At 44.8% G+C, this 17,776-nt stretch overlaps 1 long non-coding RNA gene across 1 annotated transcript; it reads left to right on the top strand.

Annotated features, from left to right (window-relative positions):
* Nucleotides 1–10,214: 10,214 nt before the first annotated feature.
* On the top strand, nucleotides 10,215–16,697 carry LOC128809304 (uncharacterized). The gene is made up of 3 exons (XR_008437680.1): nucleotides 10,215–10,459; nucleotides 10,553–10,657; nucleotides 16,199–16,697. It is a non-coding gene; the product is annotated as an uncharacterized LOC128809304 (long non-coding RNA).
* Nucleotides 16,698–17,776: the final 1,079 nt, after the last annotated feature.

Below are 17,776 nucleotides of genomic sequence, written 5' to 3' on the forward strand. Positions count from 1 at the left end.
GGCGGCTCGGCCGCCGCGGCGCTTTAAAGGCGGCCCGGGCCGCCCGCCCCGCCCCGCCCCGCCCGGGTGATGCAACGAGGGCGGGAGGTTTCGCGGCGCCGCGCGTGGGGCAAAGCGGGGCGCGGGTTGCGTCAGGCGGGGTCCCGGCCCGGGTCGGCCTGTCCGGCAGCGCTGGGTGCGAGATTCCCGCCTGGGGATGCCAGGGGATCAGCCGCTGCCAGAACCCAGAGGCCGCCGGAGCAGAGCGCGCCGTGCCCAAAAGGGAGAAGCTGGGCTGGAATGAGCGGGCGGGCTTTCCTCAGGAGCCTGCCCCACACTCCCGGCTTTGGCTTTACCAGAACCTGAGGTGCTGCGTTGAAAACCATGGAAACTGCTGCACAGCCAAGCAGTTAATGTTTAACAGGGTGGCGCGACAGCACCTGACGTCCACAGGGCCAAGGTGTAAGGCACATAGGCAAAACAGAATAATAACATCCACGCTAATGCAAGGACGTGGTGCTGAATCCAGCTACTTGAGTGCATTTTCCCTAGTGCTATATCCAGGCTGGAGTGTCAGCTTGTAATACATAACATTTGTTACGTGGAGGGGTGCAAATGTTGTCTGTGTGTGGGATGGACACCCAGCTGTCAACCAGCTCTAGGCAGGTTGTGACAGCTAAAGAGGTCCACTTTTACATTACAAAGTAACTCCTTTTGGTGAGAGAGGAGGAGAAAGAAGCAAAATCACCAAAGTGTTTCTCATTATTGTTCTTGTCCTTTGCATTTAATCAATCTAAACAGTCTATTTGCAGTCTTTTATTTAGTTTCCTGTTGGTCCCTATCCAACTGGCACCCACCTTTCCATTCCACTTAACAGGGCGTTGCAGCTACAACACCCACGGTCTGTGGTGGGCGCTCCCTGTACTGTGGTGTGCTCACCACGGGTGACAAGAGTCTGCATGGCTCTCACATCTGCCCTGCTGCTCCGTGCCTCACACAGCACGTCCTTTTCTCCTGCCCTGCACGACTCTCTGACTTGTCACTGTGGATGACCCTTCACAAGGTCAGCCTCGTTACGGAGCCCAAAGCTCCTTCATTTTCCTCTCCACTTGCGCTTTTCTCAGTCACCTTCTCTGTCTTACTCAGGCTCAAAGGCATGGGGTTGGCATGGCATGCTCCCAGCCCTTCACGCCACACACCCATGCTGGCACAGGCTTGCAGCCTCTTAATCCTTTTCTGATGGTCCCTTTCCATAGGCAGAAGGTGAATCTGTCACCTGTCTGTACAGCTGCTCTATTCAGAGTCCTTAGACCAGAATACGCTCCAGAAACTGTTCTTATCAGCTGTCTGTATCAAAGCTCCACTAGGCAAAACAAGAAATTAATCTTTAGTTTTATATTTTTTCAGTCTTGTGGTTCCTCTCCCCTAACATACAAGATTTCTGCCTTAGCAGGAGTTTGTCTGTGCTAAAATGATGTGGCCTTTCAATCAAATGAAACCAGTGTCCTCTGGCAATTAAACCAGTCTTCTGTGTCCCATTGTATATGTAGGGTAAGTGTATATCTTTCATATTTAGGTCTTTACTTTTTGTTTCCTGCTAAAATCAAGGATATTTGAGCAAACCCCCAATATGTAGTTAATAAAAGCATTAAAGCACTTGTCTGTAGTTGCATCCTCATTATTAAGAGCATAAAAAGAGACAAATCACTCTAAAAGATAAGATGAAGAAGGTCTTGCTAGGTTCTGGTCTTAATGACACTGGTAAAAAAAAAAAAAAAAAAGTCTGACCTCTTTCTTCAGCTTTTCCCAGGATGTGAATTTTATCCCTTTTCTTGGTTTGTTCAGTCTGGAGAAGAGGAGACTGAGAGGAGACCTCATTGTGATCTTCATCATCCTCCTGAGGGGAAGCAAAGGGGCAAGTGTCAATCTCTTCACTCCTGTGACCAGGGACAGGACTTGAGAAAAAATCATGAAGTTGAGTCAGGGGTATTTTGGTTGGATATCAGGAAAAAGTTTTTCATCCAAAAGTGGCTGACCAATGAGACAGGCTTCTCAAGGAAGTGGTCACAGCACCAGGCCTGTCTGGGTTCAAGAAGTGTTTGAATAACACTCTAAGGCACAGGGTGTGATTCTTGGTGTCAGGGCCAGGGGTTGGACTCAATGATCCTGATGGCTCCCTTCCAATTCAGCATCTTCTGTGATTCTGTGATCTGAGAAATGCACTGAATTATGCATGTGTGACAAACAAAGCTCTAGGTATCTTATCTGCTGGTACTAAGCTAAGGAAAATTGGACCAAGAAATTCAAAATTATATCACTGGGAAGTGACTGCATGCTTGCTGGTGAGGGAGAAAAATTGCTCCTTTCCTTTTCAGAGCTGTCTCATTTGTGTGTCTGCCTTTGCTAAAAGGCTCTGCTGCATGGCTAAGCCAGATTTGCAATGGAGAGCCAATGTGTATAGCAAAAGCCTTAGGGGACCAGCTTCAAATCCCACACCAGTTAAACACTACAGGTCTCTGCTGCCTGCAGCACTGTACAACCAGATCAATGAGGTATGAGGTTCAAAACTCCTTTTGAAGTCCCTGATTTTCTTGTGTAAATTGGGATATTGCTCCATCATTAGGAGAACAGTCTGAGGGAAGACTCTTAACTGAAGTTGTAGCATATACAGCAAAAGGTTAAGAATTTTTTGTTGTCGTTTCAAGATTTCTTTCATTCATTTCTTATCTTGTCTGTACCTTCACTGTACTTTGGTTAAATAAACTAAGGGCACGAGGATCACCAGGGGCAAATGCCTGAAGCAGAAAAGGTGTCTTGCAGGCAGTGTAGGTGCAGCTATGTAAGTGAAGCAGGTGGGTATAAAGGAGATGGTTGGAGCTTGTGTTCAAAAGGCCAGGGGAGCAGCCTGCCAAACTGAGCCACAGGAATGTTCAAACAGGTGTGAGAGAGGATGTGGAGCAGCAGTGGAGTTAACTGTTAAGGAATATGATGTAGATTTTGTAGTACAACAAAAGGAGATGGGAGAAAGCCATAGAATTTCAGCAGTTTAAAAGTGCCTAAGGGAAAAAGAAATTGAATATAATGGTAATACTCTGTTAATATAATGATAATTAAAAAAAAAAAAAAAACACCTTAACAGCAGTAAGAATGTTTACTCTGCCCTGGAACCTTTGGGAAAAAGGCAATCATAGCTTTATGTGTTACTCCTGAAACAAGTTTTTCCATGTTTCAGGAAAAGGAGGAGTTAGTTTCTCTTTAGCAGTGTGTGCTGTGCTTCCCCAGTGCAAGCATCCCCATGTTAGTGTGGGGTGACCAGCAGTGCCAGGGCTGCCTGTTTTTCAGGATACTGATGAATCACCTTAGAGCCAGAGGATTCAGCAACAGGGCTGGCATGACACAGAGCAGTGGCTTGTGTGTCAGGCTCTTATTTACTTCAGTAAACTGAGGGCACGTACTGGGTCTTACCAAAAGTTGATCTGTTCAGAAAATATTAGCTGGGGTTAGGAGGACTGCCAGATCATTTCCAGATACCACACATCTTCCAAAAGCTTGGCACTGCTTTCCTCTCTACAATGAGCAGACAGGAGAATATAAAAACTAATTGTCCTCTTTTCCTGAAGGCTTCAGTAAAGATTAAAGATACTGGAATTGGAGATGAAGTTCAAACAATGCCACAGACTTTATAAAGAAATGTAAAATCAGTGCTATTCACCTGATATTCACAACGCCACATCCACGTGCATCACCAGGGGTCTTACTCACTTCTGTTTGAGGAATCCAATTCTTATGGCATTCACAAATCCCCTCCAGATGTGAACACTTACCATAGAAACATGCAGTCAGCCTTGTTTCAAACATGGAAATGCAGAAGCCACATTGTCAAAGCTTCTGTATTAAAACTCAGGGATCAGGAAAGGCGTACAGAACAGTAGGAAATAGGTGTATTTGAATTTGTTTGCTGCATTCAAAGGGAACACACTTCCATTGTTGAACACATTAACTCATGGGGTTAAATAAAGTCTTGAGCAAAGAGAACTAAAAATGGCAAAGGACATACCAGTGTGTTAGAGAGAACAACTGTAAAATCCAGAGGAAAAAGTACTGTAAGGACATCAGACTGAAAAACAAGTCCAGGACAAGGTGGTAGTTTGGGCAATTCTTCTGCAGGACAGAACTTGAACTGATGCTGACCTACTCCACATTTAGTGTGTTTACCCCATGATTGCTACAGCTCTGACTGCTGTCAGCTGTCTTGGGAGATTTTGCAGTGTACCCAGTTCACAGATGAGAATGACAAACTTGATGGAGACATTACAAACTTGATTTGTATTTGAATTAGTTATATGAGGGGAAAAAATAAATCAATATATCTAATAAGTCTTTTAACATGCCATCAATACCCTACCAGTGGCTTGGTAGTTGGCTGAGAGGTCCCTTAAGAAAACCCAGAACTGTCATTTTGGCTTTTGAGTTGTACACCAGAGTGATCTGCTGCACAATGAGTTTTGCTGAGTTCCCCCACTCTGTTCTCACTTTAAGCTAGTAGGCCTCCCCTGGCAGGAGCTGGACTTGATTGCTCAGGCCATCCTGTCCCTCTCTCATATTCCATGTTGCTGACAAAGTCCCTCCCAGCACTAGTACATAAAAAAATTCTCTATAAAGAATCAGAACTACAATTTCAGATTTGTTTTTTTACTGGGTAAAGGTAGATATAGTGAGCAGAGACTGGAGAAACTGTGTAGAGTTGCAGCAGCTTAGGGAATTTTGTCTTTCCTCCCTTCAGGGTAGGAAAGAAGCTCAAATGTTTCATACTAGCTTAGCTTGTGAGATGAACAAATTGGACATTGAACTTAAAATCAGAGTACAGACTTGTGGAAACTCCTTTTGCTTGAGCCCACAGCATCCCAAACCAAGGCGCTCATCTGAGTGCCATGCTGAGAGTCATGAACTAGATTGGCTCATCTTTTGGTACAGTATAACCCCCTGCTCTTTGCCCCCCATGGCCTCACTCTGCTGCCCAAATACTAGAGGGGCATTTTGAGGAGTCATGTGGATGTCCACATTGGCAGCTTTAATGTGAGACAGGGATGGAGGAGGCATGAGCTCACAAGGCCAGGGTTGGGAACTTCAGCCCTGGCTGTAAAAGTCAGCATCTTATCTGGGCTGATGTAATTTCATTTAGTTTCGCTTCAGGAAGCTCTTTAGTTTCAGTTCCAATATAAAAAGAAGAAAAGTGGGTTTACAGCTAAAATTTTAAACAGCTCTCTGGAAAAACCTGAAGGAACTGGTTGATACAAGCAGGTAGACTGAAGAGTCCAAAGACAGAAATATGGCAGAACAGCAGAAATTTTAATTCAAAGGTAGAAAGCAAATCTATGATTTGCATCCTAAGTAGGGAAGGATAACTGTTTAGGGAAGTAACCAGCTGATTTCAATAACAGTTTAAGAAATAATAGGGAATTCATATAGGATGGGAAAGGAATAATGCAACAGAAAAACTTCTGTTTAGGCACTTCGCAATGTAATGAAGTAAGAACCGCAGAAGTTGGGGCCACTTTACACATTTGCAAAGAGTTTTAAAACCCAGTAAGAAGCTTTCTAGTCAAATAAAGAGAGGATTAAGATAAAAGTGAGATTACTGGCAGGGATATGACTTTAGTCAACACCAAAGATACCTTCAATGCAAACCAATAAAAGACAGGATGGTGATTGCTATGAGTGCTTTAAAAAAAATACCACATCTGAAGGAAAAGCACTATCCTTAGAACTCCTGGTGCTTGTGTCAAGGGAGGTGAAAAAAAAGAGACACAACCCAAAAGTTTATTAGCAAAGAATGTAAATATATAATGGGGCAGGTACCCCGACTGGAAAATAGTAAGTGATTCCTGTATTTGAGACATGGAAATAAATCACAATTGAGGAAACTAAAGCCCTGTTATTGAGACTGAAGTCACACAAAGGGATATGAGCATTAACTGGACATGAGTGGCTTAGCTTGAAGATTAAGAAGAATATCCTAACCTGCAGAGCAGCAAGTTTTTAAATCTGCATGCCTCACTCCTCCATATGAAGGGCCAATAAGAGAAAAATAATTTCTTTATCTAGATTTAACTGCAACCGAGATTATGCGATGTCATTACCTGCTGCCTTTCCATCCAAGGCTCTTGTCTGATGAGCAGAAAGTTTTCATTTCAGGAGTATCAGAGTAAGTAGCTGGAGTATTGCCAAGCACCAGAATTTCCCCAGATTTGTAGTGTCAGAGAGGCTTCATCAGTTTTCAGTGCTGAGGTTTTGTCTTGACACACTTGCAGCTGTTCTTACCCAGATTGTCCCACTGTCTTCGTAACAAACATTGCTTCTCTTCTGCTATGGATTCATTTTCTACAACACAGCTAGCTAGAGCATGACCACAAGCCCTAAAAAAGCACAAACAGAGTTCTGAAATATCTGATTGATATATTAATGACAAAACAAGGGCTGCAGAACAAATGCAAACCCTGAAACACCACCTCATCCCTTGACTACTGAGAAACCCCAGATAAAGCAACATTACAGTATCATCTGTAATTCTGAAGGGTAGAAGGAAGTTGAAATTCATGTTCCACTTAGGAGTAGAGAAGTGAGCTGTAAAGTCAGCCACCAAGCTTTAAGAAAGAACCACAAGTAGCCAGCATGCTTTTCAAAGAGAGGAAGCAGCAAGCTGCCAAGCATGATAAAGGCACAAGAGATTTCTCCTTGGGAAGAAAGCCCATAAAACACACAGCTAAAGAGATGAGAGAGAGAGAGGCCTATAAAGAGTAAGTAAGGGCAAAGTCTGCAACAAGACTAAACTGCAGAAGGAGGAACGAAGTCCTTCTACCAGGCATCTGGTAACACTGACATACCCCACTGTAAGGAGCAAGGCAGCCTCCTAGCAGCCCTGCCCCTCTTTGTAATGGCCAGAGGGATGGATTTGCACCTGGAATAGTCACTAATAGTCTTCATCTGAAAGAGGAAGAAAACTCACCTGCTACCCACTCATACAAGTCCTTATCAAGGCAAAAAGGAGGGTAGGAACAGTGCTTTTGACTCTTGATTGCTCTAGGGCAGAAAGATGCGTGTGTTGACTTTACAATCAAAGCAATAACCCAGCCACTCAATGTGTGGGACTTACGAATCAGTGTGGAGAAAGAGTGATAAGTAGCTATCTCAATAAAAACTTCCTCCTTCACTGCATCCCTTCTCCTTTACAGTTTTTAATGTGTCAATATGATTCACTTATTTTGTATTTCACTCTTTGAATATTTGAGCTGCAAGGAAATAACCTACCTAATGTGATGCTTAATGCAGAGGAAGACAGATGCTTTATGCTGTTGTATCAGTAAATGAGATTTATTTATTTATAGAATTACTAAAAGTCTCATTGCTGTGACCAAAAACCCCAAATAGTCCTGAGATTGTGGCTCATAGGAAGCAGATTATTGTTAGTGACAAGTACTGAAATATTTTGCTTTAAATGTGGCCATGCTGGGCAGAATTTTGTGTTCTGATGCAAAGACTACTCTGTCCGAAGGAAATTTGCAGTCCTGATGAAAATATTTGTCTTTCTATTTGAGTATCTCTGGCACATACATTGAAAACTGTTTGTGGTTTGAAAAATAGGTGCAAATGTGTTGTATGTGATCTAGCATATTTGGTTTTGTGGCATTAACAGGACAGATTCTGTCTCAACAGTTGCTCCATTCCTTTTGTGATTTCCTAAGTCATGTCCATTTAGATTTTGGGCACTTAGCTCTCAGCTGTCTCAAAATAAAAACTTGCTTTCTTTGCACTTTAATTTGGTAACCTAGGTCTGCAGTTTCCTTTTCTGAATCTTCCTGTGATTAGCCCAGCAGAGTCAAAGACCTGTCCTTCCTAATTACAGGTGCTCTTCCCAAAGATGAGGAGCAGAACATGCCAGTGATCACCACCTTCCTTAAAGCCCAATGTTATTTATTTAGAACAAAATGCTATTGAATAAAGCTACTTAATAAGCCAAGACATGACTCACACACCTGCTAAGTGTTGCCTGTCTTCCTTGTGGTGCCCTGGCAAATATGATAAGCAAGATCTGCCAGCTCTTTAATTCAGAGAGAGCATCTGTGTATCAGCTTGTGCTGTCTCTGCTCCAGAAGAAAAAAATGAGTGCCAGGATAACAGGCATGAGAACTTGTGTGAAGACATGCAGGTTCCACAGAAACACTTCTCACTCAGCCTGGAGCACAAATGCATAAGTAACATGTGCTGCCCAGCAGTCAGTCCTGGAGCATCCTGTGGGCCAGCAGTCAGTTCTGGAGCGTCTCTGCAAAGCTGGGCAGACTTGTGCCATGGCTGGTCATGCTGCTCTCTGAAGTCAAGTGCCTGCCACCTTCTTGCATGTGGGAACAGCAAAAACTTGTGTGGCTGGACAGCTGAGAATACTCAAAAGTAATCAGTGGCTGTTGGGTTTTCTGTATGGCCAGTGATGGGCATTGTCCTCCTATGCTCAACCACATGCAAGATCAAAACAGGAAAAGCATCTGCCTGGACAGAGCTGTCCTGCATGTTGGTTGTGGCCAGTCATGAGTTGTCCTGGTGCATTCCATGCTTCATAACCTTTGTGGCAGTTTACTGTAGAAGCATTTGAAAGCTTGGTGTTATCATTTCCATCATGGGGATATCATGACCCTCAAATGCTTTAAAACCTTTGCAGATTATGAAGATAAAAGTATTTCAACATTAAACCTCTTTCAGTTGAGTTTTTAGCAGATATGATGCTTCCAAACCCTCTGGAATGAGAGGTCAGAAAGTGCAGCTGTAGCCCATGTGGAAACAAAAGTTTTCTAGTGAAATAAGATGAATCCTGTCTTGAAGAGAAGTCATGATTTTTGTGGTCTTGTTACCAGACAGGCAGTGGCTCTGGTCACAGCCTCGTTGAAATCTGGTTTGGCTTTACACAAACCCCGGCAATATGTCTGCCTCACTGTGCTCTTTTTGGGGAGGGAAGGTTTCCTTTCTGCCCCATATGGAGCACTGGGGTCATGTAGCAGACAGATTGTGCTGTCCTGCACTAAGATGGAAACAGAGGGCTTCTGAGAACATACCAAGTCAGAGGCTGTGGTGGTAACAGAAGGTAGGTGGGAGGAACACCGGTGTCCAGGCTTCAGGCACTTGACTGCCGGGCCAAGACTGCTGTTGTACTGGCTGCAAAGAGAGAAGCTGATCAACAGGGTGAGTCAGGCATTAGCATAAATTGAGGTGAATTCCCTGTGGCTGCACTGTGTGTAAGGGGGTGTGTCTGGGGGAAGCTGACTCCAGGCACGTATAAGACTGGGCTGATTCACCTGTGCTACCTGTGACACATGGCAGTGTCACTGCAGAGCCCTGGACTGCACGGCTCTAGCAGCCGGGCTTACAGTGACCGCGGGTGTTTCTGCCCCAGCTTTGTGTCACCTAGACATGCCTGTGCCTGCAGGCACTGGCTTCACTTCCCTCCTCCAGGCAGAAACCAGAAGTCCCTACCCAGAAGCTGTGTCTTTGCTTTTGTTCTCTGGGCATAAGTCTTGGGTGTGCTTTGTGTGCAACGGTAGCTCTGTTGCCGTGCTATGTCAGAATGCCTGAGCAAGCAGGGCTCCTGCAGCCCTGAGCAGCCTCTCCATGAGCTAATTATAACTTCCCTGCTCCCAGTGCATGTGTGAGAAGGTTTCTGCCAGCTTTTTGATGGAATGTGTGGCAAGGAAGGGTAACTCAACAGTTTTTCTAGGTGCAGAGATGTTTCTGCTGCACCTTCTCGCCGTGTAAGCAGTGTGTGGGAAGTGTTGACAGTGCAGTTCTGTGGGCCGTGCTCCTAATTGGGCGGCAACAGGAAAGTGACTCAAGAGACATTGCATCCTCTTCTGCGCAGGCAACGTGGTGACTTGAAGAACAGGCACTGGACCGCACAGAAGCTGTGCAATTGACAGCAAAATGATACAGGCTGACAGTGACCAAGCTCTTGGCTGGTTAAGATCCCGACTGAAGTCATCTGAGCTCCTCTTAGGAGTTCCTCAGCTATCAATGACCTGTGGGCACCAGCAAATAGAGTTCTGCTCTGTCCAGAGCTGTCATACTTTGCCAGGGTTTTAATAGCTATGGCCGAAAACAGCATCCAGTGTTGACAGAACAAGGTATTTACTGTTAACCTGTCTGCTTACATAACTTCTCTGTGCATGTAACTGCAGTGTCAGTCTGAACTCTTTCCTGCACTCACCATGTGCTGATGTTGCTGCTCTTTTGGCTAGCCCTGACCTATCAATGTTCCCTGTGAGATTGCTTTTCTCTGTCTAGTCTGATTCTGCTATTGATCCTGTTCTGGCATTAACCTTTTCCAGCTCTGCCATGACATGTCTCCATTGCAGATTTTAATTATTCTCATGTTCCTAAGTTGTCTGAAACCCTGCTACCTGCTGAGTTTTTTGGAACTGATGTGAGAGCAGAAGCTCAGGTGAGCCATGCTGAATTCTGTAACTTCGTCTCTTTATGTCAAGGCCAGAGATTTCCTTGTCATTCTTCCCCTTCTAATGTCATCTCTCAGCAGCTCTCCAGTAGTTTAAGGTGCTGTGGTATCTTCCCAATGCCAAATACCCTGCCTAGTTATATCTGTCTGTATGTGGAGACAGTAAGAATGTCACCAAAGCAGAATGTAAGTACAGTTTATTTGCTTTGTCTGGAGTAAAGGATAGTGTAGGGTGCAGTACTACATGCATCTGGGCCCGTTTGGCTCTTAAAAAACAATGGGACTTTTTTGAGAGGAGGTGGAAAAGAGGGAGAAATGAGACTGATTTGGTTTATGTGCTTTTTTAGATGTAATCTACTTAAATTAATCCAATCTGAATTCTACCTGCATCCCTATAACAACATTTGTAGCACTCATTCCTTCAAAGCCAATTGCAACAGCACAGAGTAAAGGGTGATGTGGTTTGGTTGAATCTGGATCCAAATTTCAGCAAGGCACCCTCCCTGTTTAATGGCCACTGTGAAATCTGGCAGTGAGTGGTACAGTGCTGACCATGGGGAATCTGTTCCTGAGACAGACTAAACCTGCAGACACTAAACCTAGCATGGACACTGGAAGCTGATGACTGGTGTGTCAGTAGAATATCAAAATCATAGCTTGAGTGGATGGTATGTTACGTAATGATTGGACTGGAATGTTGTACACAAGCAGAGGCACCGTCACCACCTGTTTACTAACTCTGATGTTACACATAGCCTAAGGTTACATCAGGCTAAAGAGCACACAGACAGATTCTCGTGAGGTGGGAACTCTAACTGGTGCCAGGACAGCAGCTGACAATGTCAGCTTTTTTGAGAGGTATTTCCCTCCCCTCATTTCAAGGAAAAGCCTCTAAATGTTCCCTTGATGGTATCCTCAGTATAAGATTTCAGGACTCTCAGCTAATACATATATTTCAAATCCTCAGAGATGTGTGAGTCCCACCTTGGTACAGACTGCACTGTTGAAAAAAGACTCTGTCCCGTTATCTGTGTGTTTTGGATAGAAACATTTCCTTTGAGTACATCTTCTCAGTAAAAGAATAAATAAGGTCTTACCCCAGAGCCTCCAGACCATTATAACAAAGTGGCTGTACAGCTGCTTGTGTTCCAGTTTCTGATGAATTTGGCATTGCTATCAGCAGTGCTGGGACATGTACATCCCAATCTTAATTTTGCACATACATGTCATGCTATAGAACAGTGACTGGTTTCCAGTATATTTTAATCTGTTCTAGTTGTGTTCCCATTTTAGGAATTCTGTGCCAGCTAAGATAGGAAGGCTGTTGCCTTGTAGCTTTTAAGATGTTAATGATACTTCAGGATAATAATTTTCTCTTTTTAAAACTGCCCTCTAATCTCAGCCTCTTGAGAGCACTTGGCTACAATCTGCCAAGACCCCAGCCTAGCAGCAGTAGCTTGCAGCATCAGCTGGAGCACCTAGGCACTGTCTGGAGAAGAGAGACTTCATGCAGAGGTGGATGCAGGGTGAAAGGATAGTAGTGTTCTCCTCTCTAGGATCTTGGTTGGCAGAAGCTTATTCCTAAAGTCTGTCACTGTAAGATGATGCCAGAGCCTTTAGCTCTATTCCCTGTCACACTGCCTCAAACTGTGGAATGGGCAGTGACAATGCTGCCCTGTCATAGACTGACCATCTGCATGTATAATGTCATGATCAGACCCTGCTGTGTTTTAAAGAAAAAAAGAAAAAAAGGATCAGAGATTCCTGATTGAAGATTGATAGGAATGTGTTTAAATCACTTGATGCTGAACTTAATAATGTGCTTAAGATTAAGCACTTAGTGATTCCTTTGAGTCTGAGCCTACGCATAAGAGAGGTCTTCAGAATCAGAGGTAGAAAGAATCCCTCCAAATCTGCCAGTGCCTTTTCTCTCTAATCCTGAAGATGGCTGTGGTGATCACACTATTGCCCAAGGACTGTTTCATGCTGCATCTCCAGCTGAGTCATCATCACCTATTCTTCTCCTATCCCCCACTCCATTACCTTCTGTGCTGAAATGGAGCCTCTAACAAAAACTCTAAAGTTTCCTCAAACGAAGGCTGTGGATGGCTGTTCTCTTCTCCACCCCGGTGGTGGGAAAGCCCCAGCTTTTATTGTTGCTTCTCCAGACCTGCTGGCAGAGCTGTGTCTACATGTTTTATCCTAAATGAGCAGGACAAGCAAACTGCTCTTCAGCAGTTTAAGATAACATCTGATGGCACAGTAGCTTAGAGTTGCACTTCCAAGCATCCCTCTTTTCCCTTAACTGCCTCATTAAACTGGCTTTACAAAATTTTCCCTTTTCTGTACTGCAAAGCGTCACAGTAGAGCCTTAAGATTTCTTAGCCCTTGGATTTCCACAATGAACAGACAAAGGGAAGAGGAGCAGACAATTATTTGTGTGTGAAGGGCTTGGCTGTGAAAGAGTAGTTGTGGGTGGATACACGGATAGGCAGGTTAAATGCAGCAGCAGAAGGGATTTAGATTTTGCTGCAAGGTGATGGAATGGCTCCAAGCAGTGATGCTGTAGCTGAGGGAGGCTCCATTCATCTAACAAAGCCCATGTACTGCACTTCTTTGCAGTCAAGCAATACAAATATGGAAGACCAAATCTAAGCCAAGAACCATCTCTTATCTTCCTCTCTTCAAGCCAGGGTGGCTTGGTGTATGTTGAACATAAATATAGCTCTGCCATGTGTCTTCTTTCAAACATCAGCAGGTGTGAGGTCTTCTAGTTCTGTCATAACATTGGGTTATGTACCAAAGAAAAGTCAAAGCTAGACTCCATAGCTTGTCTGTGGAGCCTTGAGCCTGAGAGGTAACCCCTCTGACAAATTTCAGCCACTTTCCTGTAACAGAGCTGGCCTATTTTCTTTGAGCTATTTTTGGCTGTTCTTTAGAGATATATGTGGTGGAGGAAGATAATGAGAACAGTTAAAGAGGAATTTCAAGGTGCTGTGCTGGAGGCGATGGAAAGAAGGTGTCATGATATGATTGTGCAATAGCCTCACGTTTTAGGTATTGCTCATGGTGGAACGTGCTGTGAGAGGACTCAGTACCTGAGTAAAAGGGTCATTGTGGCATGTTAGAGCATCCATGATATATGTGGCAAAGATTGCATCATAAGGCTGAGCATTAGCATTAAACAGCATCTGAAGAGCCTTTAAGTGGGAGAAATCCATGTGGGAAGGCCAGCTGGTTTTCACATGTGGCTTTTCCCAGAAGATATCAGATGAAAATAGTTACAAGCTGAATCCCACAGTTTTTCTATGTGTTTGTTGGGAACATAGTGCACTAGATTTGAAAACAATTGATTTCATGCTTTGTGACCAGGCTAGTCAAAAAACAGCTACAAATGGGAAACTGAGAAACAAAGGCAGGGCAGGAAACAGAGCTGAGCTCTCAATATGACCCTTAAAATTGAAAAAGCTATAAAAGGCTGGCATAGATTTCATAAACAAGGGAGTTAGGGAACAACACTATTTGAATGCATCATTGTCTTTTGTCAGATTTTTATTGACAAATCTTTTTCCTGGTATGTTGCCTCTGTATGAGAAATTAAAACAACTGCTTAGATACTGTTATTTGACAAATATTGTACCAACAGATCCTCTTAAGAAAACTGAGCGGGCAAATTCCTCTTCTCATGCAGGTTTTTTTCCTCTGCTTGTCTCTCATTCTCCTCATTTCCAAGGGCCCTAAGCAGGACCACTCAGAATCACAGAATATTCTGGTTTGGAAGGAATCCACGGGATCATCCAAGTTGAACTCCAGGCCCTGCACAGGACAGCCTCAAGATTCACATCCTGTGCCTCTAGCAAGCTCTAATCTGCATATGGAGAGGCGATGTGAAAGAAAGATGCTGATGACCATGACATCTGAAATTAGTTTATGGCTTTAGTAGACCACAAGTATCATCAGAGTTCGTGTTGACCTTGCTCTATTCAGTGCTCTAGCCTGAGCATACCTCTTGCCTGAGCAGGCTCAGATGTTACATCAGTGTCCTCTAGTAACGAGCAGAACTCTTTTTACACCAGTTAATTGAATCTAACTATCCCTCTTGGCAGATGAGTGAGTACCAGCCCCTTTACACCTAGGAAGAGTGGGAGGGGAAAGTGGCTTGACCCAAGTTTAATTGGCAACCACTGTGAGCAATGTCACATACCGTGTTTGCCTGCACCCGAGCCCTGTGCATGCAGAAATGGTGAAGTTCCTTGCAGAACATGGGAGAGGAGTTGAGTGTTGGGCTAACATTCTGTGTTAGATATTATATTGCATGTTGGGTGCCAGGTAATGTGTTGAGAAATGCACGAGGGGAGTGGGCTCGGGGGCACAAGCTGCATTGCCAAGGAGAATAACAGTGCTAGTGACATGGTAGTCAGGCAACAGGCTTGCACTGGCCTGCTGAGCACTGGCAGCAGGACAGCCTGGGTACTCTGATGGCAAAAGGGATGCTGGCCTCATTTCAACTGCTCAGTCTGGCTGCATCACTGCCCTGGTTGGTATTTCCTTCCTTCCTTCTCCTCTAAAGAAAAGACAAGATAATTTGAAGCAAAAAGCCAAGACTTTGCCCTCTGGAGGGATTCCAGGGCTGCAGATGGACCGGGCTGTTCGCAGGGCTGCTGGAAAGCAATTACATTTGCAGTTCAGGGGAAGGGAAGAGGAGGAGGGAGAGTCACTGAACTGACAGCAGGGATAAGAAGGTAGCTCATTAGCACATCATCTTTTCTGCACCCTTCTGTGTGGGAGCAGATCTCCATATGATGACATTCAGAGTCTGGCAGAAATGTCATCCTGGAACTAGTAGGAATTTTTCTGCAAAAAAGTGTGAGAAAGTAGGTTTAAAGAGATCAAAAGTGAGTTCCTCTGTGGTCCAAAGAGCATAAAGGTTCGTCCGTCAAGGTTGTTCTCAAACTTCACCACCAGCTGCTGACTTGAAATATGAATATAAAGTGTGGAAGTAATGAGGTATTCATTAAAATAAAAAATACAAAAAACCCACAAACAAACCAACACTCTCCCCCGCAACCAAAGACCCCAAAACCCCAAACCAACCAATCAAAACATCCTCTATGGTGGATGAATTTTTAACTGAACATTAGAATTAGAGAGCTGATCATATACTGAGCAAGTACTTGAGCTTGGAGAATTCCAGCAGAAGCCATGCAAAAAACCCTCTCTTCACGGCATTCAAAACAATTTGGAGAGGAAGTCCTGTGTTAGTGACAGTGGCCTGTTGGAAACCCCACAGTACAGTGGTAATAAAGATATAATACACTTAATTATTCACTAAAGGGTGAATTCCTTATGGACTTATTCAAAAGACTCAAGTGACTGCTTAACAACACTCCCATCCCCTGAGTAGTCTGCATAGTCCCACAGCAAAAGATAGAAAAAGCATACCTTAACTGGTCCCTAAAGGAAAGTTGAGACTGGGAAATGTGTGTCTCTCACATCAGGTAAGCAAAAGTCTGTGCTCTGAGACAGTCCTCAGTGGCAGAGCCGCTCTCCTTTTTATGAAGATTTCTGTTTGCATGTGAAACTATCAGTGTAGGGATCTTGAGTCCTTCTATTGAAACGTGGAGGAAGAGGCGAAAAATGAACTCGTGCCGAAGGCTTTTGAAGCCAGTGAAGCACCAGGTAAACACCCACCCTTCTTATTTTCTCTTAATTCTTCTGTCTCCTCAGTATAAAGCTTGTCCAGCTCAGTGGAGGAACAGGAGTGCCCGCAGGCCCCACAGCGCCATGCTGTGGTAACACCTCTGCTTGGAAAGCAGTCAGCTCCAGCAGTGCGGGTTTGCAGCCAAAAGGAACCTCTTCAGCCCTGCCCCTTCAGGATTCACTCCGTGTCAGTGTACGAGCTATGCCATTTGCTTGGGCACATCCCACACGGTGCTAAGTGACAGCAAGGTGGAGGGCAGGACTGCACAGAGGTGTTTGTCCTTAATACTTGCCTCCATGGACAGAGGATCTCCAAGCACTGGACAAACCTGCTGTAACCTACAGGGGATAAACAGTGCCTGATGGAGAACATGGTGGACAGAGAAACGGGGGATTCTGCAGAGGGCAGCTGCAGAGACTGTACCGTAGGAGCTGGGAGAGAAGAGAGGGAATGGATCCCTAACCCTGAATCCCTCCCATCCTGATTTACACAAATGTAACTGTTGGAGTCAGTGCAATTACATTAGTAGGAAAGCTGGCTGAGAAATAAAAAAATTAGCTCCATGTCACTTCACCAGTTGTTCTTTGTACTACTAGCAAAGCTTTCTTCACACTTCAGAACACACTCTATCCAGCTTACAGGAAATTACATGCTGCAGCTGTCTAGCAATGCTTTTTATATAAAACTAAAGCAGAGGGCAAAAGGAGAACACAAGATGTGTGCACAAAATACTGCTCACGTTAATGCAAAGGCGTTTTGAACCTTTCAAATCATTCATCTCTGCAAAATGACAGGTGTGGGAGGGGTTCCTGCTCTCCCTTAGGAGGCAGCAACAGTCTAGAAAAGGTTGCCCATCAACTGCTGCCCTCCACCCCAGTTGAGCTGTCCGTCAATGCTTGGTACTCTCCCCAGTTCCAGAAAGTTCAGTTACTCTGTTATCCCCATTGGCTCCTGTTAGAATACCACTCCTCCTCTGTACCCCGATTAGTTCTCTGTATGTCACCCCACTCTGTCTCCCCCCTTTACCCGTTGCCCGTTGGCTGTTCTGTACCCTAACCACTCCTACTCCTTTGCCCTTAATACCCAGCCCCGCCTTCCCTCGGGGCTCCCGAAGCTTGCTCCCTTCTAGAGCGCTTGTGTCCCTCGTCTCCTCCTCCCGTTCCTGCGCCTCTCCTACAATAAAGCCTCTAGGAATACAGCTACTCCGGAGTCCTCTCGTCCGTACAGTGGAGCTATCCGGGTCCCGCCACCTCCTCCCCGCGGACCGGTCAGCCGAGGGTTTCCCCCCGGACTGGCTGGGCACCCGGGTGAAGCCCGGAGGATTTCTAATTTAATACAGACAGGTGAGGCTGCTCAGTACCCTGAAGGCAGACGTGTGCCTGCATGACGAGGGTTCACTTTCATTTGCCAACTGCAGCCCTGTGGCATTAGCTGCCACAGGACACAGGGGAACAGCTGGACTGACAGTGTTAAATCAGAGGTTGTGTTTATGGAAGTGAACAACTGCACTTAGAAAGATACAGAGCTTGGCATCCACCCTCCTGGGAAATGGCTGATCTCTGCAGGTCTGGTGTGGTGTCTTCTCCTGAGGTATCTATCCTGTG

Source organism: Vidua macroura, chromosome 6, assembly GCF_024509145.1.
Source record: "Vidua macroura isolate BioBank_ID:100142 chromosome 6, ASM2450914v1, whole genome shotgun sequence".
In the NCBI taxonomy this organism is placed as follows: Eukaryota; Metazoa; Chordata; class Aves; order Passeriformes; family Viduidae; genus Vidua; species Vidua macroura.